Raw genomic sequence first — 26,778 nt, forward strand, 5'->3', positions numbered from 1 at the left:
GCATCTTCTAGTTTGTCTGTCTGAATTCTTCAGAGAGGTTGTTATTTTGCTTTGGGAGAAAGCATAGCCCAGTAGTTAAGGTGCCAGCCTGGGACTTGGAACACTTGGATTTAATTCACTGCTGTGCCACAGACTTCCTGTGTGACCTTGGGCAAGTCACCTAGCCTTTCTGGGCCTCAGTTCTCCATCTGTAAAATGGGGATAAATAATATTCCTTCCGTACTGCACAGGAGTGATGTGAGGTTACTGGTGGGGTCTTCACCTGTTTGGTCAGAGGTAATTTGACTCAGGGCCTCTTATTATTTATATTACAGTGCTCCTAGAGAATCCAGCAATGACCAGAGCCCCATTGTAGTAAGTGCTGTGGATTCACAGAGTCTGTGCTCCAAAGAGCTTCTTACCTAAATAGAGATACAAGGTGGTTGAGGTTATATCTTTTATTGGACCAAATTCTGATATCCTGGGACCAACACTGCTGTAACAAGACTATAATCTAAATAGACAAGACACACAAAGAGTAGGAGGTAATAGAGTACCAGAGAGGAGAATTGTCTATCCAAGGTCGTACAGAAGGTTACTTGCAGAGCTAGGAATAGAATTCAGCCTGTCTCCTGAAGCCAATGCACTAGGCATTAGACTACACTGTTTCTCTTCTATTGCAAAGCCACCTGGGGAGGGGGTGGTGATAGTGAATGTCGATACCAGAGTGATAGGCTGCTTAGAAACACCTCAAACACAGAGATGTTAGATGGAGGAGATGGAGTGTTGGCTGCCTCAGGCTTCACAAATTCAATCTCAAAATAAGATAGACATTTTTAAGTGTGAGGGCAATTAACCATTGGATAGCTTGGATTCTCTCTCAAAGGCTATTGGACTTGAAGCAGGAATTACTTCAGGGAAGTCCTGTGGCCTGTGATATGCAGGAGGACAGACTGGATGATCCCAGTGGTCTCTTCTACAAATCTGAAACTGTCCTCCTAGCACCATGGACAGAGCTTAGTGCAACTAGTGAAGGAGGACATGAAGGGGGAACTGTGTGGAGAGAAGACTTGTCTCTGAACTATGCTGTGGTCTCTCCCAAATCACATCTCTTTAGACTATGGGCCTGTGCCAGGTTAAGGAGTGGGACAGCAGGTGGGGGTAGGTGGGTGAAGGGCCATATCAGGGTTCCTTGGCAAATCCAAAGGATGCTGCAGATCAGAACAGGTGCCTTGACAGAGCTGTGTCCAGGGGGCAGGACCTGAATCACAGAGCTGATCCAGGGACTGTAGTCATGTGCATTGGCAAAGCTATGCAAGTCTAGCTCACACATCACCTTGGCTTCATCCAGTCCCTCATTTTCACCACCGCTAACAGATTTAATGTAGCACCAAGAAATACCCTCTCATGGACATTTCTCAGGACACATCCAATAAAGGAAATGGAGAAAGGGTCAGGAGGGAGCTTTTGCACATGCAATTAGAGTTCCAACAGAAGGGGCTCTTGACAGATCCCGATGCAGACCACAAGGCTAAAGAGAAGCAGTTTCAACCACTTCTTCCAGCTCTTTGAAGGCCCCCATGAATTATTCAAGGCAGAAATTGAACTTAGTCTTTCAGCACTTCACAGGATTCAATATCAAAGGTGACAAGGTGATGGGGAGCAGCATTTGGGATTTGTGCATCTCTTGTGCTGCCATATGGCTTGCTTATTCCCACTTAGATTCTTATTCAAACCTACAGAGGCTGTTCTGCTCAGCTAACTCCCTGTGCGTGGTAGGTGAGGCTGCTGATCGATGTGGACTATGGGGAAACCAAATGTAGACTTGCTTTAGGAAGTCAGTGTTGTACCGTATACATTAGTGGGCCCCTATCATTGTATTGAGATATCTGGGATTGGTCTCCTTCGGTTATTAGGGGGATTGGAGCTATAGCATGTTGGGTTTTCCTCTCTCAGTCCCAAGACAAAAAAAATGAATAATAATATAGATAATGGGCCAGATTCTCCCCTCAGCTATGCCAGCTTAAATCTGAAGTAACATTTGAAATTGATGGAGTTAGTCTGGATTTCATAGAATCATAGAATATTAGGGTTGGAAGGGACCTCAGGAGGTCATCTAGTCCAACCCTCTGCTCAAAGCAGGACCAGTCCCCAACTAAATCAACCCATCCAGGGCTTTGTCAAGCCTGGCCTTAAAAATATCCAAGGAAGGAGATTCCACCACCTCCCTAGGTAACGCATTCCAGTGTTTCACCACCCTCCTAGTGAAAAAGTTTTTCCTAATATCCAACCTAAACTTCCCCCACTGTAACTTGAGACCATTACTCCTTGTTCTGTCATCTGCTACCCCTGAGAACAGTCTAGATCCATCCTCTTTGGAACCCCCTTTCAGGTAGTTGAAAGCAGCTATCAAATCCCCCCTCGTTCTTCTCTTCCACAGACTAAACAATCCCAGTTCCCTCAGCCTCTCCTCATAACTCATGTGTTCCAGATCCCTAATCATTTTTGTTGCCCTCCGCTGGGCATTTTCCAATTTTTCCACATCCTTCTTGTAGTGGAGTAAACTGCTGCAAATGAGAGAGTACAATTTGGGCCTATGGATTTTCTCTTCTATGCTATGTTGACCTACCCCAGGTGAGCAGCTGGACCAAGGAATCTGAACTTCCCTTTCAGTCCCTAGACGTGGTGCCTCCAGATCCGCGGTGGCGATGCCTCCGCAAGGGGCAGTCTGGCAACGCTTGCCTTGCCGCTCCCCATGTGTAACGTGTGCGTGGAGAGGCAATGAACTTCGTTCTCCAAGGGTGTCACTCTTCTCCAGCAATCAATTTTGTTCTAAAATAAAAATAAGAAACCCTTGCAACCTCCCATGGGATTGGAAAGAAGAGGATGTTGATGGAGATCAGAAATTTCCATCTGAGCCATCTTAGACTGGCAAATTCCAATTTTGTTGTTGTGGCAAACTCTAAGCGACTTCGGAGCAATGTTCAGAGGAAAGTTCAGAGCGGGACAGTGCACTGGGCCAGCGGTTGGACTGGACACGCAAACAAAGAAGAAAAGATTACCACAGAAACCTCGGACTGTGAGCCAAATGGGACCTGCTGCCCCAAAGCAGGAGCATAGGGCAATGAGAAGAAGAAATACTGGATAAAAGAGCCCTTCAGAAAACACATCCTGAAGAACAAGATACATCCTTCTCTGGAATATGTGTTTTGGGCTCCATGAGCAGCAGAAATCGTAGCACTTACCAAGGAGATGGCGCAGATGCTGGATGTTGGGCTGCTAAGGAATCCTAAGAAAAATAGCTAGCACAATGGTATCCTAGCTATACTGAGGCCTCTGCCCTACTCTAATAAGGCTCTGACTCTGCTCCCAGGGGTACAGTGAGATGCTGAGTCAGTGTATTTCCTGAGTGGTGCTGGCCCGTGGGGAGAAGGTGATTGCAGCTGCTTTGGGCTGACATAACCCTCCCCCAGTCGTGGATTTTCTGCGTCCTGTAGATGAATAGCCAGGGGTTGATGATAGCATGAGCCCGAGTAAAGTCAGAATGAGTATTGGCTCCAAGACTCTTGGGGGCTTATCTGAACTAAATCACTGCTGAATGCCAGGAGGTCTTGGCCATGCTCCCCTGGCCTGTACTGATAGCTCATTCCAAGTAAGCACCAAAGTCTGGATGGGACATGAAGCTGCCCAGCCACTGTGGGGGCCCCTGCTGAGATCACTCCTGGTTTCTACCAGTGGGTGTCTCCTTCCTGGGGGTGCTGGGAGCCAGGCTGAATCAGCCCTGTTGCTTGTAAGCATAGCAATAGGTATTACATTACAAGAGGTGGGGGGAAGTCAGAGGGCAGCCTTGAATATAGTACTGACTTCTTCCCAGTGGTGTCATTTCAAATGAAGCTAGTAACTCTCCAGCTGGTGGCAAGAAGTCCATTTTGCTGAACCCATTTGACTCCCCTCCTGCCATGTCCTAATCCTGTGCAGTGTAAATCCAATCCAGCCCTCGCAATGCAGCTCTGAAGACGTTAATAGTCTCCTGCAGGGTAGATTTCTCGCCCACCCCTGCTGAGGGCTCTTTCCTCTTGGTGGGAATCTTGGAGGTGACAAACACATCAAATGATGGTTGAGAAAAGGGGCTCTTCTGCCATCAGAGGCTGGCAGTGGGCAGACTGGGACTGTCAATGGCTTTGCAGGGTGGAAGCAGATGCAGATCATGGTGGGCAGTCAAGAATCTCTGGCTGTATCATACTCCCTAGCTTGTGAAGCTCAGATTCAGAGTGGAGGTGACATTTACACTGTTCATGAAGTGGGTGGAGGAGACAATACCAGACCTTATATGGCACCTTTCCTCTGAAGATCTCAAAGTGCTCTAGCAAGGCCGGTAAGTCTCATTTTCCCCATTGTGCAGAATGGGGGAAACTGAGTCACAAAGAGCTTTAGACTCCTATCCCGCAAAGCACATAAGCATACGCTTGACTTTCAGGAGGTATGTTGTCCCATTGACTTGGAGGAGGTTGCTCATGTGCCCAGAGTTGTACTTCTCTGGATCGGGACCTAAGGCCAGATCCTCAAAGATATTTAGGTACCTAACTCCCACTGAAATCAATGGAAAGTCTGGGCCTAAATGACGTATCAAAGGGAAGGTCTCAAGAATTAAAATCTCCTGTTATGTAGTGACAGCGTCACCCCATCTCTCCCCATGTTGAATATAAACATAGCGAGAGGCAGTGCCCTCCCAGAGGAGTTAACATTTTAAATAGCCAAGAGAGACAGAGCAGAGGAGGAAGGAAGGACCATGACTCCCATTTTACACATGAGGAACTGAGGTACAGAGAGATGAACTGGCTTGGGAAGCCAGGGTCACACAAGGAGTCTGTAGCAGAGCCGGGAGTGGAATGCAGGTCTTCTGGGCTCTAGTCCAGGTCTGTAACCATAAGGCCCTCCCACCAAGTGAGGTTTCCGGGTTGTCTCAGCATCGTTCCTGGGGGGATTTCCTGCTTGTCCTGTGGATGTTTTGTGGAGTGAAACACTTGCACAAGGGTGAGGGGAGAGACTCACTCGAGAGCTCCCCCACCCCCTGCACACCAGTAGCCAACTCTTCCCCACCCGGCTTCATTTCCTACTCAGTCCTTGTTAAATCATTACTGGAGATCAGCTTGCAAGACAGGAGCTCAAATTCCCTGTTTCCATGGGAAACTGACCAGCCTGCAAGTTCCAAACGCCAGTGCTGCAAGAGCCACTTCCCAGCCTCCCTGCCATGAGCCAGAAAGGAGCAGAGCTGCGTCCTTCTTTGACTGACGCTGAGAACTACACGCATGAGAGCAGGTGCCGGCGTGGCTCTTGGCTGGCGGGGGAAAGGGAAGTGGGAAGGAAGAGGCTTTGATACTCCAGACTGAGTTGCCACATAGTTCAGGTGATGGAGGCAAACTGGGGTCAGGACAAGTGAAGGCAGGTGACCCTCCTGCTGCTCCTTTAATTACCACTCACTTTGCTGGCCGGTGGATGTCTGAGGCTGCTGACAAGCATCTCCAGCTTCTGAACACTCCCTGTGTTCCAAATAAAACACATTTTTTGCTTGATTTCAAAAACAAACCACCCCCGCTCCCCACACCAACCCAGCCTGCCTTTGCTCGGTGTAAACTCTGTCGAGAAAAGTAAAAGAGGGCAAAGGTAAGTTGCTCGCTCCTCTATATGACCCCCATTACCTCAGCAGCTGACTACCCCCACGATCTTTAATTCACAACACCCCTGGAAGGCAGGACAGTGCTGTTATCCCTGCTGTGCAGATGGGGAACTGAGGCGCAGCTGCACAAAGGTATTTAGGTGCCTAATTTCCATTGATTTAACTGGACGCTAGGAGCCTAAATGCCTTTGTGAATATGGGTCTATGTGACTCACCTGAGGAGTCAGAAGGACTTGAACCCAGATCCCCAAAATCCTAGGCTAGTGCCCTAACCAGTAGGGAGAGCTAGTCCAGCACCTGCTTGCACTAGCCCCATCTGTTCCAGTTCTGTCACACCTCTCGCATCCAGCAACACTAATTTCACTAAAAGAAAAATTAAAGGAAAAAAATAAAACCAGGAGGACCAAGCTCTCCTGTCAGCTTCTCAGCATCCACGTGCTGCTTGGACTTCAGATGCTCCCTTGCTCCATGCCACTCTGGGATTAATTGCTGAGCTGACTAACTACCTTTTAATCTTCTTTGCAGCCATTCTGTGTCAAGCAGCCCCACTGCACTGAAAACAGGACACTGACTGGGCCAGATGGCTTGTTAATTAGGAGCCACTGACTGGCCTTTCCTAAGGGTATGGGGGGGGCGGGGAAATACACTGGGAACTCTTTTCCTACTCAGCACCTTCAAAGGTGCGCTGGGCTGCAAGTTCCCTTTTTACAGCAGACTCTGGAGAATAATCATGTTGTCCTTTACTTAGTGCTGCCGGAGCAAACAGCGTCAGGGGAACGTACCGGACTCTGGGAGCAGGGTTTGCGAGTTAATGGGTTTTAGAGCGTGAATGTTAAGGCTTGTCAAAGGTGTCCGCTCCACTGGTCTGGAGGCAGATGATCCATGTTTACGCACACAACGGGTAGAATGGGCAGAAGAACTGCAAGCTTCTCCCCCTAGACATACCCCAGCACAGACCGAGAGGGCCAATAGCTAGGGCTAAGGATGCTTCAGTCCCCAGGGTCCAGTCCATTCTTGGCCTCTCTGCTGAGCTTGCCAGTGAAGGAGCCAGATGGTGCAGTAGCTTTTGTGCCATGAATATCTGTGCACTAGGAACATCCTAGTGCCATAGTGACAACTTTTCATCACTACTACCCTGAGCCAGGTCTGAATCCTAGAGGAGTCTAGAATCCATCCCCAGTCACCGGAACCATCCCAGTCCCCAGCTGTGTCTCCTTGTTAATACACTCTGTGGCTGGTAGAAAAGCGATGGGGAAAGTAAAGGAAAACCTTTCTGCATTTTTCTCCCCAGCATTTTCCCTTAAATCAGGTCTGGTCCCTGGGTGGGGGGGGACAGGTAGCCGAACAGGGGCCTATAGCTCAGCAAACTAAACCTGGAGCAGGAGAGATTTGTAACCTCAGTCTGGCTCAGCCCGATTTCCAGTTGGGCTGCTTCAGATGAGCCCATCCCTATTCCAATCAGGCCATGTCAGTAGCTATTGATAGGCCAGTGGATTATCTTCCTGATGTGCATAGCTGTGCCCGCTGGCATCTGTGTGCAGGAGGCAGGTTGCAGTTAAGCAAAGGCACTTGGTCATATCTCTGCCCAGTGCAGGGAGGGAAAATGAGGTGAGTGGAATAAGAGAGAGAGAGAAAGGGAGAATGAGCTGAGAGGAATGTGTTACCCACACTCACGCAGGGTGGCACTCTGTCTGCTGCTACTGGTGGCTAGGCCACACATAAAACCTGCCACAGCCAAGTCAGCGGGCAGCTTTCTTGTAGTGCTGGCCGTTGACTCTCTTGCTTTCAGTTCTCCAGGTCTTTGGTTTGAGCCCCACAGCTGATGGCTCACTGAGGGGCTTGGCCTTATGAAAGCATCTGATATTTTAAGTATCATCAGGGTGATGGGCCAGGCTCATCCTGACAGCAGGTAAGTCCAGCGCCCATGTGGGGCCCTAGGCCAAGTGGAATGGTGGCTGAACGATGATGGCGGTTCCATACCAGGTGGTTAGCGGGAATATGGTGTGACTTGCACTGATTTTTCATGGGGTGGAGGAATTCAGGAGAGAGTGGAGGATAGAGAATGCCATGAAAAGACGCCAGCAGTAGGCTCTAAGATGTCCCAGAGAGTGGACCTGGTTAAAACTTTCTGTTGGAATTGGGGGGGGGGGGGGGCAGGGCAGAAAATTGTGGGTTTTTTCAATAAAACAGAAATTTTTGCAGAAAAAAATCCATTTGGGGGGCCATTATTAGCGTGGGTTGGAAAATGGGGTTTGGTTCTATTAACTATTTTGACTTGATCAGAGAACCCCAAACATTTTTAGCTGAACATAAAACAGCAAAAATTGTTTTTCAGTTTTCTAGTGAAAAATTAAACTTTTCTATGAAAGCAGCCACTGTTCACGTAGTTACAAACCCAGTTTTCTGTTGGGGGGAAAGGTTTGCCCAGCACTAAACAGCACATGTGCACATCAGGCAGCTCTTGGTCCTGGCTTCCAGTCACGCTAGGAGGCTGAGGGATGCTCTTGTGGCCGCAGAGGGAAATCCCAGAGCTTTGCAGAGCCATGCGTCTTCCTCTGAGTGGGTGAAATTCAACCCTGAGCAGAGGATTTAGAGTGAGGCCTGTGTGCCACCGAATCCCGCTTGCGCCCCCTTGTTTGCGTGTGTGTTTGTATGAGGCACGCGCATCTAGCCTCTGCATTTTTGTCACAAGCCGGGGCTGAGGCTAAGCGGTGTGGCATGTTCCTCTGTGTTCGACTGCAGCGCACACACGTCAGGGGGCAAACAAAAGCCCAGACTCGGTGCATGAACACCTCACATAGCAAAAGCTTCCCTTCGTGCGATTCTCTTGCCAAGGTCACCACGGAGATCATGCTTCAGTCCCAGCTTTGCTGCTCGGTGTCCGGAATGGCATTCCTTGGGCTCGTCAGGTGGATGAAGATCACGGCTGGATTTATCCTGGGGGGAGAGCAGGCAGGCATTACAGGATCTTTTTTCCATTTAAAGTATTTTGCACCAGTTAAAAAGAAGCCATTTTTTTCTGAGAAGGAGAGGAGAGGATGAACAAAGAGGCAGCCACAGGGGGAGCTGGGTAAATGGCTGTGCCTTGAACTCATGCTGCAATATGTGCATCATAAGAGGCCTAGAAGAAATTGCACCATTATGGGAAATTGGAATAGATGGAGCTAATAATCTAATCCAGCTTCTGATGCTGCTTTTACTTGATGTAGTTTCCTTTGCTGTATCAAAAAAAGTAAATAGCAAAAAATCTATCCCATACACCCCCCCCACATCTATCTATCTATCTATCCCCATCCTCCCCATCTGTCTATCTATCTATGTATCTATCTATCTCACCACTGTAAGATCTGAGCTGCCCCAGCTCCTGCCTCCAACAATAAAACCAACCAGCAACAGTGAAATTGCACCACACATTTCATTGCTCCTACTTAAGAAAAAAAATCCACTGCCCTAGATGAGGGGTGCAAATGGCCCCTCTCCATCGGTTGGGCTCCTATGTACCTCTTACACTTTCCCTTCCACAGCCCCCGCACCACCAAGAGCCCCACCGCGCCCTTTTGACGCTCACTTTTCAGGGCAATGCGGACGCCTGTTCAACTAGCATCTTTCTGAGTCCAGTCCTCTGGCCTGTGGCACAGCTCTCACGCCCGCTCAGCTTAGCAGCAGTTTGGCCTGACCGATGGGCTAGTCCGTAAGCAAACTTAAGTGTTCAAACAGCAAAGTCCTTCGGCTTGCACAGCCGGAATCCCAGCCGTCTCTGTGTGGAGGGGAGGGGGAATGAAGGATGCTGGGTGTGCCTGGCGGGAGCCGCTTCCAATTAGAAAACAGGGCATCAAGGAATATGACAAGCCATTGAGCGAGACTGATAGAGAGACGCTCCCTGTGTTACCACAGGAATCCGTTTGCCGTCAGGTACAGAGATGTCTCATCTCTTCCAGCTCACCTGTGAGACTAAAGATTCCTCTGACCCAAATAGCGTCTGATCTTTCTAATCTCCTAGGTAAAAGAATCTGTCCCTTCCCACTGATTTCAATAGACATGTTGTCTGCCTCAGTGGTGGTTTCTCTGAGACCCCTCATGCGCTGAAGAGGGGCAAGAGGAGCCTGCTTTAGAATGTCACGTGCTGCTCTGTCTTTCGATCGGGTGCTGTCAGAATAAATGCCATCAGGCATGTGTGCCAGTTTGGTTGATGAGGCAGCTGACTGTGTTGGTGCTTTACCCACCTCCATCTCTCGTTAATTTGCCTTCTCATCTCCTGGCACTTTATGCATTAATGCCTGAGATGCACCCTGAGCTGCAGCCCAGAAATGCCTTCACCAATCTCTTTCACGGAAATGTAATTAGGACAAATGCTCCTGGCTTTTATAGTTCTGAAGGACCCTGGCAATTATTATCATCACTCATTGCGTGTGCTGTGCTCCTGCCCGCTGAGAGCGAGACCCCCATTGTGCTGAGTGCTGTACTGCACAGTTCATTTGGGTCCAGGCACCTGGGTTTTCCTAGCCCGGATGTGAGCAGCCCCCGCTGCAAACCCCACCCATGTTTCTGTGGCCTCGCTGTACTGGGGCTCCCCTGTGGTGTCCGGAGGCCTAGCCCACCGTTCTTTGTGCTGAGATGCTCTGAGGCAATTGGGTGAATGAGAGGAGAACTTGTCTGGCCTTCAGGACGGGTGAGGGGGGAATGGTGGGAAGGCACTGGAAGAGTAGCAACAGCTCGGCTTGATTGTGCAGTGAAGCCGTCCCTGTAGCGAACCACAGCTCCTGCCCTGAATGCTCACCGTCTAACTAGAGAAGACAAATAAAAGGTGGGAGGGGAAACAGGAATGAAGAGACTCACTCCAGGTCACACAGCAGATCAGTGCCGTAGTGGGAAATAGACCAAGCTCTTCTGACAACCCCCCTCCTGGCCAGGGCTCAAGCCGTTTAACCATGCTGTCTTTGTCAATACGTGTGTCCCTCACTTAAAGTGATAATCCCAATGCTCCAGGTATCTGCAACTACAAAACCCTCAGCTGCATCTCCCATTAACACACTTTGGTGCATTGTGGCTTATGTATCTTTACGCTGTAGCTATCTTATATCTGGCTGTGAAGCTCAGGAGCTGGAAAAGAGCATGCCCAAAAGCATTAAGGGACGCAGTGGGAAAGAGACCAGCTTTTTCCTTGCCTTTTAGTTATGATGCGGAGAGAGATACACAAAACCCTGTTACATTCTCTGCCTAACAGTTAAATTCCAAAATAAATCCAGATCTCCTATTCAGGGAGTTAATCAGTGGAGCTCATCCACCTATCTTTGGTCCATGTGCGTGTGCACATCCACACATGCTTTCAAAGGAGAAATAATTATCTCTGAGATAAAGCTTCCATTTTTTTTAATATTATCAGGTCCACATGGTAAGTTATTACAGTAATAAAAACTAATTAGATCCCTGGTGATATGTTCTCCCCCTGCACCCCGCCCAATTGCCTGATCGATCATTGTTACAAAAACACATAACAGTATATTTAGGGCATTGGTAATAATGGCTGGGGCTGGTGTTTCACGGCTGTATAAAATAAGATACATATTTCATGTGAATAACTGTTTATCCTTATTTAAAAATCTGAAAGGAAAAGCCCTGATTTATTTTGCAGTGATAGTTATTTGTTGTGGGTTCAGCTGCAACCATGGAGCCAGTGGATCTGGTTCCAGCGATGACTTGTACATGTTCTCTCTCTCTCTCATAGTCTCCTTTTAGCCAAGCTGCTATCCTCAGCCTGAGGCTTGATTCACAACCCCTGAAGTCAATGGAAAGACTCATATTGATTTCCTTAGGTGTTGGATCAGAACTCTAGACTCATAGATTCCCAGGCCAGAAGGGACCACTGTGATCAACTTGTCTGACCTCCTGTATAACATGGGCCATTAAACGCCCCCATCTATCTTATGAATTTATCTGTTCACATCACTGTAGTATCTGAGCATCTCACAGTGGTTAATGTATTTATCCTCACAGCAACCCCGTGAGGCAGGGTAGAGCCATTGACCCCATTGTGTATATGGGAAACTGAGGCCCAGAGCGGTTGAGTGACTGACCCAAGCTCACACAGGATGTCGATGGCAGAGCAGAGAATTGAATCCATCCCTCAGGCTAGAGCCCTAACCATTGGACCATCGTTCTCTTCTCTGGACTCTGATGAGATTGAGCAGCTTTCCAATCTTCAAGTGGCTCAGCAGCTCCGTGTACAGCCATCTGGGGATGGGTTCATGCTGCTTCCAGGACGGCAACAGGTGATCTTACAGCAGACTGCTGCTGTCGGTTTAAGACCACAGTTACTACAGCGTGAGAGTTTACATCTGGAGTTTTTGCACGTAAGTCCATTTTTTCCTGTTTCCTCCACATGGGGGTGAACTCCTGGAAATCAAGTGTCTGCATGTAATTGACTGGTGGCACCGAACCAATGGTCAGGACATCAAGGCTACCGCCAAGGAGGAATGGTGCTACCAGTCCCATTTTGCTGTGAGCCAGTTCCAACTTCAGTCTTCTCTGAGGATCTTGGATTGCTGAAGACCTGCAAAGATACGCGTTTTCCCTGGTACCCATTCTTTGTTACCAGGGACTTACATTTTACATACAAACAAACTGAGCTTGTTTATAAGATGAGCTGGTTTTAACCACCAACCATCTTTGGCAGCGACCGTGCTCTGATATATCATATGAAAGAGCATGACGTGGTTTCCAACTTTCCAATTATTTTAATTCTTATTTTATTGACGTAGGCCAATTCTAACCACTCTGAAACTTTTGTTAAATTATGTTAACAATTGTAAAATACATGACCCATAAAATGGGATATTTTTTTAGTTCGGATGCTAATTTTGATGAAAACCCCCAGTGAGAAAACATCTGTTCTACCAGGGCTTTAGAAGTTGCATCACCCTTTAAGGGAAAAGCTTTTACTCACTTTGAAAAAGCCAGTCACCATCACCTGCCTTTTGTGTAAGAGCTAGTGGTCCTACAAAATCAATTTGAGGAGTTTAGTTGGATTCCCTGATATTTTCCAAAAGAAACATCTGACGCCGAGAGTTTTACCTACCAAGTTGGTTTTACAATATTTTTGTTTTCACTGTGTAGGACTTTAAATTAAGGATTAAGTCCCTTTGCCTTCCCTTAATCAATGAAATTGAAGGGAGTGACAGGCTGGCCCATAAATGTATGGTAGCCTGTTTCCATCATGCCCTTTAAACTTCTTTTTGGCAAATAAATTAACTTAAAGGGTCCATTTTACATTGACGATGACTTTTTTACCTTGCGAACATAAGGGAGTTTGCTAGTGCAAGAACTCGGAACATGTTTCAGGAATGTTATACAGTAGAATCTTATAACTTTATATACAACATTCCCACGCATATTTTACCAGGATAATATTGATCAGTGAATTATGAGTTTTCAAATGATACCTCACAGGGCATATGTTGTACAAAATTTATCATAGTCTTGTAAAAGGGGTGAATATAGGGATCCAGACTGCCACCACCAGGACTGAAATGGTAATCTCTGATGACATGAGGACTGTGTCATCTGACTACAACCGTGCAGAGTGGGGATGTTCCACTGTCCAATTTCTGGCATTATCAGATGAATGCAGCATCTGGGTCATAGGTTAGTACATTTGATTCCAACACCCTGAACACAAAAACCAAAGCAAATTTACTATGGTAATGCAACACAGAGATGTTCCAGAGCTGGGGGGGAAATGTTTGCACTGGGATTAGTTGCTTAGCTGGATACATAAACAGAAGGTTTAAAGATTTATATGGAAACAATGCTAAAGAATAATTATTTTTTACCTGGGATAAATTTTATATATAAAACATAAATAATTACAACACTCACTGCCACTGAATTGTGAGCTTGGAGTATAAAATGCATGGAACAGCTCACAGAAATCTGACAGGGCAGTTTAGGACAGAAAAATGAAGAAAAATAACACAGCCCCTATGAAAGTGTAGGAGGAGTGTCTAGACACCATTTACAGGTGAGTATTTATGCAGCACGACTGACTTCTAAATTCCATTATGCATCAGCTAAAGTCAGGCTGGAATCACTTAAAATCCTTAGTGCTATTATAAGGCCAACTGTGACACCCTTATGTACAAGGCGTAGTAGCTTACTCCACAAGGAGCGCTGCTGACGTCAATGTGACTACTCATGGTGCCAGATGAGTATTCCTTGGGAGTAAGGGAATTAAACTCTGGCCTTCCCTTTTTCATTCTGGGCTGGAGAACTGCAAAATAACTGTCACATGACTGGGTCGAAATATTGGGAATGATCTTGCAAGCCTCAGAAATTTCCAGAGGATGATTAAGCCATTAAAGGGCCCATGACTGAGTCTAAAGCCAGATTCTGATTGGCTGGAATGCTCTCATCGCACTTAGGTGTAGTGCTGTAACCGTGGGTCATGGTCTGACAGATTTCTGAATAGCTAGAAACAAACATTTTCTATAATGTATGAGTTACTGTTGTTGATTTGTTTGTCTTACAGGTGGTGGTACCCGGAGGCTTGACTCAGGATCAAGGCCCCGTGGTACAAACACATAGAAAAGAGAGTCAGTTAAGCATCTATTATATAAGTATCTGAAGCTATGGACAACAGGATGGCACAAATCTAAGTAAGTTCAGAACCCAGCTTCCTGCACTGAGCCAATATTCAGGATGTTTCTCAATCAGCTGTATAAATGTCTATCATGGACTAGTTCAGTTGGGACTTTTCAAATTAAACTTTGTTTGCTTGGAAAATGCTGATTTGTCAAACCCAGAACTTTTCATTGGACTGTACCAGTTTCGATAAACCTTTTGTGGGGAAAATTTCTGACCAACCCATAATAACCATAATAGCCACTGGTCTTGGGTGTAGGACACACACCTGGGATGTGACATACCCAGCTTCAAGTCCCTGGTCTGAATATTGGCTACCCTGGGGAAGGGTGATTGCAGATATATTTTTGGTAGAAAAATTTCCAAATGTCTTGATTTTCTCCAAATGTGTAATGGGAAAATTTTTGAGATCTCAACATTTTGGAGGACAGGAAAACCATTTCCTGCGTGGTTCTATTATGGACATTCTTTGCTGAATTTCTTTTTAAATAGTCATATTTATTTGTGTCCATGCATGTGTTGTTGTTATTTATTTTGCGTATTATTGTATAAGTCAGGATCGGGGCCCCACTGTGCTAGGTGTTGTACAAACAAGGAAAAAATTTCTCTACCCCTGTAAAATAAAAGGGATTTCACAAAGAAATAGCAAGACAACGTCCCTGCTACCAAGAGCTTTGGTCTGGTGACCCAAGACCAAAGTTCACCCCATATATTTTATATTCCCCCTAAAGAGAGGATTGATGTTTTGGGGATATTCCTTTAATTTGTCTCAGTGTTGTCAAGTGGCTAGGACACCAGAAGGGGATGTGATTTCCAGTCCTGGCCCTGCCACTAAGCTTCTGTGTGACCTTGGGCATGTCCCTTTGCCTTTGTTTTCTTCTCCTAGGCTTTGTCTATTTGGCTGTCTGCTCTTTGTGGCAGGCACTGTCTGTTACCATGTGTTTGTACAGCACCTTGCACAATAGGGAACTAATTTTGGTTGGGGCATCGAGGAATAACGATCTTCCCCCGCTCTTTTGCACCTGACCTAGCAACAATGTGTGACTTTATTGCATGTTTTTTTTCTCCCTCACCCCAGAAGGTCTGGAGGGAGAGTACAAAAAAAAATCTGAAAATCCCATTTTAATGAGGAACTGCTTGTTTCTGTTGTGGAAACCTGGGACTTTAATTATCCAGCAGCGATACACTGACAAGCCACCCAGACACAGAAGATCTAGGTGATAATTAGACCTATGGCTCTCCGATCGAGGAGAACAGTCATTTTCGAGGGCAGCGCTTCTCTGCCTCCTAGAAGGAAAGCACAATCCTTCAGAAATTGGAAGCTTGATAGGATGCCTCTTGCAATACAGCCATTGAAACATTTCCTTGTCGACGGTGCTACAGACAAATGTCCATCATGAGCATTTTCCTCCAGAAAGTTTCTGGCAAACAAGAAATAACTAGGAAGTATCTGCCTCTCTCTGCATTTTGGGGATGATTTTATTTCATCCTGAAGCCAAATAACAGGGACAACAGTCTGGAGGCCCTAGTGAGATAAATATTCCCCATCACGGCTGATGTGTCCTTGTTGAGAAAGGGCTATCAGCCAAATAGGCCACAGAGATGAGACCGCGTTTACTAGCCTGGATTCAGATAAAAATGTTCCTAAAGATCAGGGAAGCAGAGCAGGGCTGAGGGTCGGCATCAGGTCCAGTGAGTAGGCGAGGCCTTGTCACTAATGGAGGCTGAGCTTTCTTCTCATGTCTGGAGACCTTTGGTCCTTTGGGCTCAGGGTCAGGTGCCCAGACACCGTAGGCTGGTTGCAGCTTATCCGTGCTGTCCCAGATCTGTAGATCAAATGTCCACTTCTGTGAGCATTATCTTTGATGTGCTGGATGCCCTCAACTCCCACTGAAGCATTGACAGGATTGGGCCCAGCAGGAATCTGTCCCTTTCCCTACCTGACAACCCAGCATCTTTCAACAGCGAATCAGCCACTTAAAAATATTCCCATGGGTCACAAGTGGCTCCAAGGTTATTTGGTGATCACATGGCAGCCCTGCTAACTTTATCGTTTCAGAGTTTACAGCCAGGAGGGACCACCAGATCATACAGTCTGACCTGCTGTATATCTCAGGCCATTCATTTCCACCCAGATACCCCTGTATTAAGCCCAAAGACTTTAGTTGAATCAAAACATTTCAGGGTTATGCAACGAAATTGTCGTATGCCACAGGTGGAGACCAGGAGAGACCAAAGCCCTACCAATGCCGGAGGCCAATGCGATGGCAGAGAATTGATTAGGTGAGACATGCCCTGATGATACTAGCAGGGGATGCCCCATGTTGCAGAGGGAGGTGAAACCACCCCTCCCCCACAACTTCTGCCAATCTAACCTGGGGGGAAAGTCCTACCTGCCCCCAAATCTGACGATCAGTCTGACCCAGAGCATGTGAGCAAGACACCAGTCGGGCATCTGCTATCAATGCAGAGCACTGTCTACCCGGTCTGGAGTTCCATCTGCAGCTGGAGCCAATCTCTGAGGCTTCAGAGGAAGACAAAAACAAAACAAAACGAAATTGAATGTGCATTGGGGATAACAAGTCCCTTTGCCAGCCTTACAGCGAGGGTTGCTTCTAGTGGACTGCATTTAATTTCTGTTCACTGTAATGCTGGGATCCAAGGGGACAAAGGATGAGTCAGGGACCTGGCTGAACAGATGGCAGGCAGACTCTCCAATCTAGACAGCTATGCTATTCCAGTGCTGGGCCTCTCCTGAGCACAGAGGACCCATCAGGTTGTATCATTAGGGAGTTCTTTCTGTGGCGCACACAAATATCCATAGGGACGAGCCACGCTCCTTTTGACTTAGATCCCCGTTTTTGACTACAACTCAGCTATCCAGAGGTGTGAATTGCAAATGCAAAATGGAGGGCATGGGGGAGCTGTGCTGAAAAATCAAAGTCTAAAGTTCATCTTTACTGACCCTTAGGTGTTCTGCGTTGCACTGAGCTGGAACATCAGCATTCATAAATCGCTAAGGACCTTGTATTTCACTGACATTCACTATGGCACGGGAAACACCAAGCTAAACCTTGTGGATCACCTTCCCTGAGTTCTCAGAACGTGCAGCATGGAAGGGGTTACCAGAATATGCTCTGTGAGCCTCTGAAAGGATGAGCTGCTTTAGAAGCTGCAAATTTGCTCCATTGTTTCCGTTTGGCGAAAGGCTCTGAAGGTCTTGGGAAGTTACCCCATTGCTGAGATGGGAGGGGAACATATCAATCCTGGAGCACTGGAGACTTTTGTCCTTTGTGGTATTCCTGTGTTGCATCTATGGCTCCTATATGAATGCCTGGAACTCAAAAGGGGACGGTGGGAACCGTACGGAGAAGTAGAAGGCATTGGTCGCTGGTAGCTACCCTCCTTTCCTAGCTCATTAAACAGAGTCACGGAGCATGCATTTGAGCTGGCTGAGTTCCCTCCATCTCTCCACTGCCACCCTCCTCTTTCATTTGTAAACATCCCTTTATTGCCTCTCTTTCCCCCCTCATTTTTCCCCATTGGTTTCCAGTGCAGAGAGAAGCCTGGTCACAAGGGAAAAAAAGAAAAGGGAGAATTAAAAGATTATTTGCTCTAGAAATAAATGTCATCGCTGGCTGAGTGGGACAGCTGTGGGACAGCAAACACTAAGAGAATGTCATTCACAGTGTAGACTGGTCCATCCCCTAGAGGACTGATACAGAAGCTGGGTTTTGGAGAAATGGATGTGGGTCGGAAATCTTATTCTTCAGAACCAACGGCGCCACTTAAAGCAGAAAGGAAATTGGTGGCTTTCAGTGTCTGTTAGCTTGCTGCCCTTGCTGTACACTAGGTCTATTAGTATTCGTTATTACGGCTGAAATCTGCTAAGCTACATGAGGCCTTGATTCAGCAAAGCACTTAAGAACATTTTTAACTTTAAGCACTTGATTATGTCTAACTGACTTCAATGGGATTTCAGCACATGTTTAACTGCTTTGCTGAATTAGGGAAGTAACTGATTTGGAAGCGCAGTTCCCATTCATTTTAATGAGCCCTCTGGGCATGCTTCCCAGCTACACCTAGGCTATTGTACATGGCTCTGGTAGCGTAAAGGGTCTTGAAGTGGGTAAAGATTACATTTACACTCAACTTACGTAGCTGTATAAGGCAGCCTTAGTGTAAATGAGAATCAGATCCCAGGTGTCCAAATCCCCTAGACAGCATGGACAATCTCAGCCCACACATTTTACTCTCAGCACTGTACAAAGCATACAGGAGTCAAGTCAGCTCCTGTCCTGAAGAGCGAGAACGCTAAGAATCAATCTATGGGTTCCTTGTGGCTTAGCCTGCGCGCGAGAGGAGCAGAGATACTACACCCAGCATGCCGAGGTGAGCCCAGGTGCCAATGTATGTGACACCAAGGAGCGTAGTTCCCTTGCATGAAATGAGCTGATGCTTGTTGAAGTGAATGGGATACAGGCTTAAACTCCCTGGCAGTATAATGCTAAAGACAGATTCATTCTAGACCCCCAGGTCCAAACGCTTTGGGGCAAATTCTCAACAAGCCCCTACGTGATTTAGGCGCCCACGCCCCCATTTTCAAAAGTGACTCAGGCAATTACGCGCCTAAGTCCCATTGACTTTCAGCTAGGTGCAGATGGGTGCCTAGGTGCCCAACTCCTATTGAGTTTTATGAGAGTTAGGCACCTGGGCCCGTCAGAAAATCCCACTAAGTCCCCATGTGCATCATTAGGCACCTAAATACCTTTAAAAATTTGGCCCTGAGTGGCATAAATCATAGTGAAAGTCAGTGGGGTTTAAGCTCCCAATTGCCTCAATCACTTTTGAAAATGGGACTTTGGCGTCTAAGGGTACGTCTACACTCCCAGTAGCACGTAGCATGTAGACATTGCCCGCCCAGCGAGCAGGGATCTAAATAACAGTGTGGACGATGAGGCCTGGACTAGAATTGAGTAAGTGCCCTTACACACCTGAACCCCCAGGGTATGCATCCCACATGGCTCTTTGCACACCCAAGCGGTGTCTCCGACGTCTACACTGCTGCCTACCCACTGCTGGAGCCTTTCGTGGTGGCATGTAGCTACGTGTATAGAGCCTGCCCTCTACCCGCTACCGAAAGTGTAGACATAATCTAGGGATACGTCTACCTGCCCAAAAAAAGACCTGTGGTAGTGAGGCTGAGAGCCTGGGTCAACTGTCTCCAGCTTGTTGGGCTTGCAATGGAGACTTCCCCACTTGGGCTGGAGCCTGGGCTCCGAAACCCAGCAAGGGGGATGGGTCTCAGACCCCAGACTCCAGCCTGAGCCTGAATGTCTACCCTGCTACTTTTAGCCCCATAGCATGAGCCTTGCCAGCCTGAGTCCGTTGACCTGGGCTGTGAGACTCGCTGACGCGGGTCTTTTTTAGCAGGGGAGATGTACCCTAAGACACTTAGGTGCTTTCAAAAAATTGACCCTTTGACATTCAGGGATACTTGAATGTGGGTCTGAAAAGTGTCGCCTGGCTCTTGTTTCTATAATTAGCAGAACTACCCCTCCCTCCTCTGAACAAAACAATCCTACATTTTAGGGGTGTTTAGATGTTGGTGCTGGGAGTTTATTAACAGTACTATGGCACTTTATACCCAGTGTCTTTAGAGCTGAGCAAACAATCTGCTTTAAGATTTGAGCTTCATTCAGTGGATTTACCTTATTGCTCTACATGCAAATCACTGCTTCTTTGAATGTCTTTTTCAATTTTTATTTTCCTCTGGATTGAATGTGAGTATGGCAAGTTTGAGCAGCGTTGCTTATTTGTGATTGAGCTGTTTCTGCTCCCTGATTGGATCAGGGCTTTGGAGCAGAGCCCGGAGCTGGAGCGCGGAGCAGCAGGTTTTTGCCTGGATCTGGAGCGGAGCCGGAGCTCAGCTCCAAAGCCCTGGATTGGATGCCTTGAACACTTGCACATATGACTTTGAAATTTCTCTAAAGCATGGACTATTGGTGACAGATACTGGAAGCAGGATATTGAACTGGATAGACCTCCCATTATACATGTAACTCTCTGACTTTGTGCTCCGGAGGCTCACCCTGAAATGCAGGGCTTGAATAACATTTCAGGAGGGGACACTGGAATCAGCTTCACCCTGACTGGTTTGATTTTCTCTGCAGCGTTATTCTAATAGTCTCTACTGTCCCTGGCTTGGATTCAATTTCTCTCGCCACTCCTATGTTTTTAATGGCCTGAAGAGAAGGATTGGGCAGCCTGAGCTTGATTCATGTGAAGTAAATCAGTGTTAGTTCCTGAATTCTAAGGCGCATCATTGTGTTACCGTAACCTGCCCTAGTATTGTGCCAGTATATATCTTCTAACTCCTGTTGAACAAAAGGAAATTAAAATCACAGGCATTATAGGTACTCTGCATGAGTAGCTTTATGTATGTATCTACACACACACACGTATTCATAGAAAGCTGTAAATATAAAGACCAGTTCCTGCACTCTTTGCATTGCTTTGACATTGCAATGGGGCCACAAAGCTGGCTTAACCAACCAGTTGAAGAGTCCTCTGGCCTGGGAGAACCCCAGCTGTTGGTGTAGAGGGAGTGTTGAGTCGGGCTGGTCAGAACTGTTAGCCTGGAATCACTTTTCTAGGGTATTGAAAACATCTGCTCCTCTAATTAGTACAGAGTGAACCATCTTATTTTCTTGCTCAGATGTCTCTAGTTTATTGTAATGAAACAGTTTGACACTTTGAACAAGAAAATGAGATAAGCACACCGTACGAATAAGAGAAGCAGTGTTTAATCATTTTAGAACTCATATATAGTGTGCACGGCATGTCATATTATGCACTACCATGATTGACATAGCATCAAATAATATAAAAGTAATATTAAATAAATAAAACAAAAGACATTTCAAAGGGAGATTTTCATTTCAAAGCAAAATGTAGAACTTTTTTCTAAAGGAAATTTTTTTAAGATGAACACTTTTCAGAAGTTCTGTTGAGCTGGATATGTCAACGTTGTTTGGTGCTAGGTCCAGAGCAGAATGCAAACAAACTTTGAGAGGTCAGAAACTGAAATGCTGAGTTTCGATCATCTTGAGTTTTGAGGGCGTGGCCAGGGGAAAGGCGGTGCGCTGGGGGCATGGTGAGGGGAAGAAGGTGTGTTGAGGGTGTGGTCATGGAGAAAGGAGATGCACTGCAGGCCTGGCTAGGGGTAAGGAGATGCATTGCGGGGTTGGGCCAGGGAGAAAGGAAGCGCATTGAGGGGCGTGGCCAAAGGAAAGAGCTGCTTCAAGTAACTCCAGATCAGGCAGCTTCGAAGGTGGCTTAGAACCCCATTTGCCCTCAAGCCCCACTTCCACTGCATCTGTCAGAGCGCAGCTGCGACTGAGGATTGAGCCCGCTCATTCGACAGCCGCTGGTGCATCCAGCACTCGCTCAGAAACCAGTGTGTCTCGTTTCTTTCAAAAATCAGCGCTGTGTTCTGCTTGATTCTCTGATAGCTGGTTGTCAGTGCCTGCACTGTCTCTGCTCAGGAATTAAAGCAAGGCTGTGTTTGTTCTATTGCTTCCTAACAGCTTTACTCCTGGGGGAGACACAGAGAAAGCAACACTCTCTACGGCTTAGACGACCATTGCTGCTGGAGCAAATACATAATCTACTGCCCTCCCGAGTCTGAGTCTAGACATGTCTAGACTCGGGTTCTCGGTTCTAGTGTAACCATGTACAGACTAGTCCAAAAGGACTCCGCAGCCACCATCCAATAACATATCAGCAGTCCCCAGCAACCCTACAATCACGTACCGGTGTCCATAGCTTTCCTCCTCAAAGAACGGATGGCGCAGTGATGAAGGCGGTAGCTTGATGTTCAGTTCCCTGTTCTGCTACAGACTCATTGTGTGACCTTGGGCAAGTCCTTTAGTCTCGCTCTGCCGCAGTTCCCCATTTACACGCTGAGGATAATAGCACTGCTCTGCTCAGCAGGAATGCTGCGAGGATGAATATATTGAAGATTGTGCTCAGATACTATGGCAATGGGGGGCATATAAGGACCTAAGATAGGGATATAGCAATGCTACAATAACATCCCAAAGTCCACAGACCAGCACTCCTTAAAGGAATGTTATGCAAACACAATCCCAAGGAAATATCCAATGACAATGCTTCCTTTTTCAGAGAAAAAGAACTTTGCACAATTAGACATTTCCCCCCGCCCCCCAAATCAAATGTATTCAAATCTTTTATCCCAAGGAAGCCTTGAAAGGTTCAAACCCAAATCTGGTTTTGGCCTCTGAATGCCAACTAGCTCCCAGCCAGCTGTTTGTCATCAGTATTCATTCTCCACTATGCTCATATAACCTGGGGTCAAAGCCACAACCTTGACAGAAATCCAAATCCTCGATGCCCCAGACCCTTTCCACTGGCCCCTCCCACAGCAAAATGCTTTCTGCTGCTTTACTCTCCATGGCAACTAGCACTAAACACCGAGTTTTCGACCTGCTTCTCTGCATTTCCTAATGAAAATAAAACAGCTGTCAGAAATAATCCTCAGCCGGGCATGGGAAAACTAATGATGCTGTATTTGGTGAGTGCAATGCAGCAGAACGGTTATGGTGTCAAAGGGGCAGCTTCCCCGCCCTTTCATGATCAAGAGTCTTAACCTCTGAGCTGCCAGCCCTGGGAAGCTCGCCTGCTAGCCCGATGCCTAGAACCAAGTACAATGCAGCCTCATTTTGCATAGAGTCTTTCACACAAGCTCTAGCCCCAAATCAGAGAGGGGCACACGAAGCAAACTTCAGTGCTATAGCTTTATTGTCAATAGCAGGTTGCCTGTAACTCCCGTCCTGCAGCCTGCTGAGTAGAACTGGTTGGGAAATGGAATTTCTGTTTCATGGGAAACACCGACATTGCAAAATTTCTGTTTATTCCAAAACCAGAACAAAAAAAATGATATTTCAACATGTTTCAGGGAACAGAAATTCTGAAAAATGTCAGAGGAAATATCAAACTGCTTTGTTTTGGTCGTATTGAATGATTTCATTTCGATAATGATGAAACATTATAATAAGACCATAAGAGCATAATAATTGTTATGCTGGGTCAGACCAATGGTCCATCTAGCCCAGTATCCTGGCTTCCAACTGTGGCCAATGCCAGATGTTTCAAAGAGAATGAACAGAACAGGTAATCATCAAGTGATCCATCCCCTGCCATCTAGTCCCAGCATCTGGCAGTCAGAGGCTTACATATTATATTATAATATAATATCAAAATATTCTTTAACCTTTTCTTTCCCGATTTTGGCTTGCATTCCTTCCCCTATTTTTATAAATATGTATGGAATAATATTTTATTAGTTAGATGTAGTCAAGTCAGCAGGATCTGATGAAATTCACCCTACAATACTTAAGGAACTAGCTGAAGCAATCTCGGAACTGTTAGTGATGATCTATGAGAACTCATGGAGGATGGGCAAGGTCCCAGAGGAAGGGAGAAGGGTAAACACAGTATCTTTCTTTAAAAGATGGAACAAAGTAGGCCTGGGGAACAATAGACCAGTCAGCCTAATTTGGATACCTGGAAAGATACTGAAACAAATTCTTAAACGATCAGTTTGTAAATATGCAGAAGATAATAGGGTTATAAGGAATAGCCAACATGAATTTGTCAAGAACAATTCATGCAGAACCAACCTAATTTCCTTCTTTCACAGGGCTACTGTCCTAGCTTATGGGGCGGGCGGGGGGGGGGGAAGCCGTAAACGTGATATATCTTTATTTTAGTAAGGCTTTTGCCAGACTCACATGACATTCTCATAAGCAAACTAAGGAAATGTGGTTTTGATTAAATTACTATAAGATGGGTGCGAAGCTGGTTGAAAGACTGCACTCAAAGAGTAGTTACCAATGGCTCACTGTCAAACTTGGGGCGGGGGGTGTATCTAATGAGATCCAACAGGGGTCTGTCTTAGATCCAGTACTAGTCAATATTTTTATCAATGACTTGGGTAATGGAGTGGAGAGTACGCTTGTAAAATTTGTGGATGACACCAAGCTAGGATGGATTGCTAGCACTTTGGAAGAAAGGACTAGAATTCAAAATGACCTTGGCAAATCGGAGTATTGGTCTGAAATCAACAAGATGAAATTCACTAAAGACTAGTGCAAAGGACTACAAGATGAAATGCACAACTACAAAATGGGGAATAACTGACTAGGCAGTAGTACTGCTGAAAAAGATCTGCGGGCTAGAGTGGATCACAAACTGAACAGGAGTCAACAATAACAGAGAGACAAGGTGGGTGAAGTAATAGTTTTTATTGAGCCAACATCTGGTTGGTGAAAGAGACAATAGGTTGGTCCAATAAAACATATTACCTCACCCACCTCGTTTCTCTAATATCTTGGGACTAACATGGCTACAACTACACAGCAGTCAACAGTGTGATACAATTGTGAAAAAAAGCTAATATCACTCTGGAGTGTATTAACAAGAGTCTTGAATGTAAGACACGGGAGGTAATTGTCCCACTCTACTCAGCAATGATGAGGCCTCAGCTGGAGTACAGGATCCAGTTCTGGGTGCCAGACTTTAGGAAAGATGTGGACGGATGGGAGAGAGTCCAGAGAAAAGCAACAAAAATGATAAAGGGTTAACAAAACCTGACCTGTCAGGAAAGGTTAAAAAACCCTGGGCCTGATTTTACTGAGAAAAGGAGACTAACGGGGAACCGATAACAGTCTTCAAATATGTTAAAGAGGACGGTGATCAATTGTTCTCAATGTCAGCTGAAGGTAAAACAAGAAGTAATGAGCTTAATCTGTAGCAAGAGAGATTTAGGTTAGATATTAGGAAAGCTTGCTAACTCTAAGGGTAGTTAACCTCTGGAATAGACTTCTAGGGGAGGTTGTGAAATCCCAGTCACTGGAAGTTTTTAAGAACAGGCTGGACAAACACCTGTCAGGGATGGTCTAGGTTTATTTGATCCTGCCTCCGAACAGGGAGCTGCATCAGATGACATCTCGAGGTTCCTTCCAGCCCTACGTGTCTATGATATATTATTAAATATAATCAATAAAATATTAAAATTAACAGTTTAATATAACATAAAAGTCCAAACAAAATGAAATTAAACGGGAAAGTCAAAATGGCTTATTTTGACACTTTGTCACTGAAAAATTTCATCAAAATCAGCATGTTCCCATGAATCATTTTGAGATTCACAGAACAGTATTTTCTAATGGAAAATTGTTCGGTCTCAAATGTTTCAACCTGTTCGACTCCTGAGTGGTCAGTAAAGCGGGCCAGAGAAGCTTTGATGGTACCATTTTCAGTCAGAATATGTGGTTACATAGCAACATTTCACAAAATCAAATTCATTTCCCCAGAATTTTATTTAAAATAAAATGATGAGGGAAAAATCCCCATGTTGAGATGTCCTAATTCAAGAATTTCAGAATTAAACGTTTTTAGTTTTCATTTTGAATTTGTGTGTTTTATATTATATTGCATATTGTATTACAATACACAATATTTTGAAAGTCAAAGTCGAAACACTATGTCAAATCAAAACATTCTGAATAATGCACAATGACAGAGTTCTCTAAAGTCATTCCTTTGCAGAGAATATTGACAATTTCAATTTTCTCTTGGTTCGGAATGAAGCACAATCTCAAAATCCCTAGTGAAACAGAACTATATGGGGTTCTAGGTGTCAGCTCTTCAGAATACTTAGTTGTTGTGCATCATCTCCATTAACTTCAAGCTTTCAATGTTTCTTTCCCATTGGCTTCAACAGAGTTTTGCCAATTTATACCAGATGAGACTATGACCCCAGGGGCCTCTGTCTGTTGGCTCAGTCCATGGGCCCAGATAAAAACTCTAGCACTGGCCAGCCCTGAATCTTAAAAATAAGGGGTTTCTATGAAGAGGATGGTGATCACTCCGAAAATCTTGACTCCCAGCCCAGTGCTCCGTTTCCAGCCCTCTCAAAGAGACCCATAAGCGCACACTGCTTTGAGCCCCATCCCATCTAGCTCTTCTCCTTTCCAGACTAAACAACCCTAAAGTTGATGCCTGTTAAGGCCATATTTACACTAAGGGAAAAAACCCTGTAATTCTCCAGGTGCAGTTCAGTCACTGCTGGCTCCCCCTCCCCTGCAGCACACCTCGGTGATGGACAATCTTAGGCCTTTGATAGAATCTTTCTGCCATGTTATGCTACAGAAAAATAAAATAAAAACCAACGCCTCCAGCTAGGCTAATGAAACCATTAGAAGTTAGGTCGCAGCCTCGCTGGATAAATAAACATAACACCAGCAGCAGCAAAAGCAATTTCCATTCTTTCTGCAAAGAGCTGAGGCTTCTTGATTGAAACCTCCTTATCTTTTAGTCTCGCCAGGGGCTTTTCCTGCACAAGCCGGCGCCAGAGATAAATGCAACTCAGCCGTGGAAAACTTTTCCCTGTGGTCTTA

The sequence above is a fragment of the Lepidochelys olivacea genome (genome assembly GCF_965140295.1).
Source record: "Lepidochelys olivacea isolate rLepOli2 genome assembly, chromosome: 19".
NCBI classification, from domain to species: Eukaryota; Metazoa; Chordata; order Testudines; family Cheloniidae; genus Lepidochelys; species Lepidochelys olivacea.